This window comes from Rhinolophus hipposideros (assembly GCF_964194185.1).
Source record: "Rhinolophus hipposideros genome assembly, chromosome: 23".
NCBI lineage: Eukaryota > Metazoa > Chordata > Mammalia > Chiroptera > Rhinolophidae > Rhinolophus > Rhinolophus hipposideros.
In genome coordinates, this window is record NC_138069.1 from 41991146 (window position 1) to 41995113 (window position 3968).

Consider the following 3968-nt stretch of genomic DNA (forward strand, 5'->3'; position numbering starts at 1 on the left):
GCACACGGGGGCGCAGCCGGCGCATGCGCACGCCGAGGCCGAGCCTGGCGCACGCTGCTGGGCCTTCTGCGCCTGTGCAGATACGCTGACCCGGGGGACGCCGGCTGAGCTTTTCGCGGGTGTGCGGGAGTGTGGAGTCCATTCTACTAATATTTCCATTTTATAATAAGGAGTCATCTGGCTCGGAGGGGTTAGCCAGCCTAGAGACCCACGTCTGCTAATGGCGGATCCGGGGGCTCATCCCAAGTCTGTGGGACCCCAGGGCTGTGACGAAGTTGTCCCCTCTGTGCATCCCATTGTCAGGAGAAGGGAACTGGAGACCCTTCTCGAATTCAGGGCCAGAAACCACCTGGCATCTCGGGGCCGGTGGGTAGTTAGCCTGAGCTGCCTGCCTTGCTCCCCAGCCAGCCCTCGCTCAGTGCTGAGTCGCTACTATTCATTCCTCCTGCAGCAGCCGAGGTGACTTTTTTGACTGTACTTTGTGCCTAAAATAGACCCAACCCCCCACACAGGCCTTTCGCTGGTAGGCACACAGCACAAGCCTGTACATGAGTATTGAACTGTCTCCCCAAGTTAGGGTTACTACTCTCCCTCCATCACCCCACTGCCTGGCATCATTTTCCCACGCCCCGAAACACATCAAGCTCATTCTCGCCCCAGGGCTTTTCACATTTGGTTTCTTCCGCCAGGGATGCTCAACCGCAGGTATTGCCATGTCACTCTCTCACTTCATGCAAGCCTCAGCTCAAGTGTCACTGCCTCCCTGGCCACCTTATCTAAAACAGCACACCCATCGCTTCCCATTCCCTTACCCTGCTTTCATTTTCTTCTCACAGCACTTAGTCACTCCTTGATATTGTATCATGTTTATTGTCTCTCTCCTCCCATCTTAGAGTGTAATTGGCGTGAGAGTAGGCACCGTGTCCATCTTGTTCACTGCTATGCACATAATGGAAGCACATTATAGGCGCGTATTTAATACTTGATAAATGAATAAACAAACTCATTAAATGTCGATTTTCCACCCCTGAAGTTCCTTCAGGGATCTTCTAAAGGGCAAAATTTCAGTGTTAAGAATAATAATATTGGAATTGTATTGATGGTTGTCAAAATGATACAGGGAATTATAAATAGGGAAAAGTTATAAGGTTTTTATAGAAAAGAGCCATTCTGCCGTTTCCATGTAATATGGATCCATTAGATGAATTAGACCTATTCTAAAACATTATTTCATCATGTGGGTACGTCATACAAAGCATATTATTCCTTTATTTTAAACACAGGGTTTTCAATTCTATATTAAAATACCTACTTTAAAAATTGATGTTTAAAAAAAATATCAATTTTTTTAAATAACCATTTCTTGTTATTTCCAAAGTGAAATAGCCAAATCAAAGCATAGTTCTTGAAAAGGTAAATGACCCATCATGACGTTAAGTGAAAAATTTCAAATACAGAGATGTGGGACACCTAAGGACCCACCACCCAGATTTAACAAAAGATAACAGTCTGCCATATTTGCTCCATCTTGAATTTCTGGGGGGAAAAAACTTTGTTATCCTCTGTTTGTTCTTTCATGCTAATTTCACTATTTAATTGCAAACTACAGTAAGTATTCTTCAGATTTTCTTGGCATTTCATCTTATCTTCATATTAACTTGAAACTGATCTTTACTTTCATTTTTCCATATCAATTGATTCATAGTCCCTCTATTTGTCCCTTTAGGGCTTGATTTTCTTTGAGTAAATTTCTATGTCCCAAGAAAAATGAGATCCTTGCATTTAACATTTGCTGCCATTGTTTATATCACATGGGGGTGCAGTTTTAGCCAGGTGGTCCTTCAGGAAGTTGGGTTCTTTTTTTCTAAGCATTCTTTACAGGCCTGAGATCTTCAGTTTTCAGAACTGTAAATAAGTCACGTTTCAGGACACACCAGTTTCCCTGTTACAGAACCATTTATTGTCTTAGAAACCTTATTTGATGAGTAAACAGGTTCTGTTTCCATTGTTTTGGTAATGGAGTCAAGTGTAGTGTAGTATTGGTCTAAACACTCCCCTTTTAAGTGCCCAGGGCGAAAGTAGGAGTAGCCATCTGGAGTATTCTCGTATTATAAAAAGTACTCAAATTGTTTAAAAGGAATAATGCTGTACTATGCTGCAATTTACTTTTAAATTGCAGGGACAAGAGGGAATTGTTTCCAAAATGCAGGACAAACACCCACAGCACCTGCGAAGGCTCCACACTGCGAAGGGTAACCTCGATCAAGATTAGTTGGGGGGTGTGGGGATTGCCGCACGTACTGCGGAGAGAGCAGGTTCCTTGGTAATTCCACATTTAGCCACTAGAGGGAGGAGCGCACAGGGGTTGGGGGGCGGTACTCCACCTGGAGCCTCAATGCAATGGGCCCTCATCAGACCTCCCTCGGACGGGTGCTTTGGGAAGTTATCTAGGAGTCGGTGTCTATAGATGCATCGCTCTCCCAAGGGCAAAGCTGACTAATGTCATCTAATAGGCCACAACTGGTCCTGGGTCAGTTTTCAAGGTAGTAGTCCCAAGCTAAGCACAAAGGGAGGGAAAGAGGGGGTCGTCTTGAAGCACCAAGCTGTGTTGCTCATTTACACTTCACAGAAATCCTGTGGAAGGAGCGTCTGCATGTAACCCAGGGGAAGGAGGAGCGTGTTAAATCCAGGGTCACAGAGCTGGAGTGTGAGGGGTCAAGACTCGGAAGGAGGCTTACTCAGGTTCCCACAAATCGCTTTCTATTGAAACGAAATCATAGCTTGACGTTTCCAGAAGTTCTCCAACCTCGAAGTACCTTTGGAAAGCCTGGGCAGGGTATCATCACAGGGCCTTCCGCCTGCACCGCTTTTTTTTTTCTTTCTCACCTATTTCTCTACCTTCTCCTCTCTTGACCAGACTGTAAGGAAGCGGGAAATGTTAGTAATCAACACTGATTGAACTGGGCAGGGAATGGACTGGGTCTCTAAGCAGCCAACAGCCAGTAGCTTTTCAGACTTAATCACTTAGTGAGCAAATTGGTTAACTGCTTTATTTCTCTTCATGCTTACACTGAAAAAAACGGGTCACGCAAATAAAACAGCTCAATAAAAAACATTAGTTACCTGATAACCTTTATTCAGGAAGTGAGAGTAACTCTGAAACAGTGCTTCGTAAGGCGCGTCACACAAGGCCTTTGTGTCCGTCATGTGCGAGGACGCTGCCCCAGTCCTGCACTCCCACTGTGGCACCCTATTTGTTAAGATGCCATCCTGGTTGGGCACAAAATGGTGGTCACATCTTGGCCAATTTTATTTTTACTTGGGCAGAATGACTAGAGAAAACACTGGTACTTCATACATCAGGTGGTGTGAGAGGTCCCAGAGCCTCTGCTCTCCAGCGAGCCTGCCCCGCCTGTTTGCTTTACATGCACACAAAAAATGTGAGTCCCCCCACCCCACCCCACCCCCAGTTTGGGCAGCAAGCAGTCTGCTCCACTCATGACAGGACTTCCTCCCCTTCCTCCATGTTCTCAGGATCTTCCAAGGAGGATGAAAACAAACTAAACCAAGACTAAGATGCTGGAAAGAAAGATACTCAGACACAGAAGCAAAACCATGAGGCAAAGGGTGAAGCAAAGTGAGAGAGGTACAGACAGGAGGTTACACTATGCAGTCACACAGCCAACTGAGGAAGATGTTAGGAGAGACGCTAGATGAAAAAAGAAAACCCACCCAGCTCCCTTCTTCCACACTTGAACATGGCAAGCACAACTACTCCATCCTCTTTGTAGTGAGCAGTTAGTATGTAACACTTTAACACTTATGGTGCATCACATAAAAACGAAGTCATTTGCTTTGTATAAATAAAAAAAAAAATGTAGCAAATCAATCTAATGGCAAAATCAGGAGGAAAAATTCCAAATTTTCCACAAAATACACAAAGTTTTAGGTTATTAAGTGGACAGTAA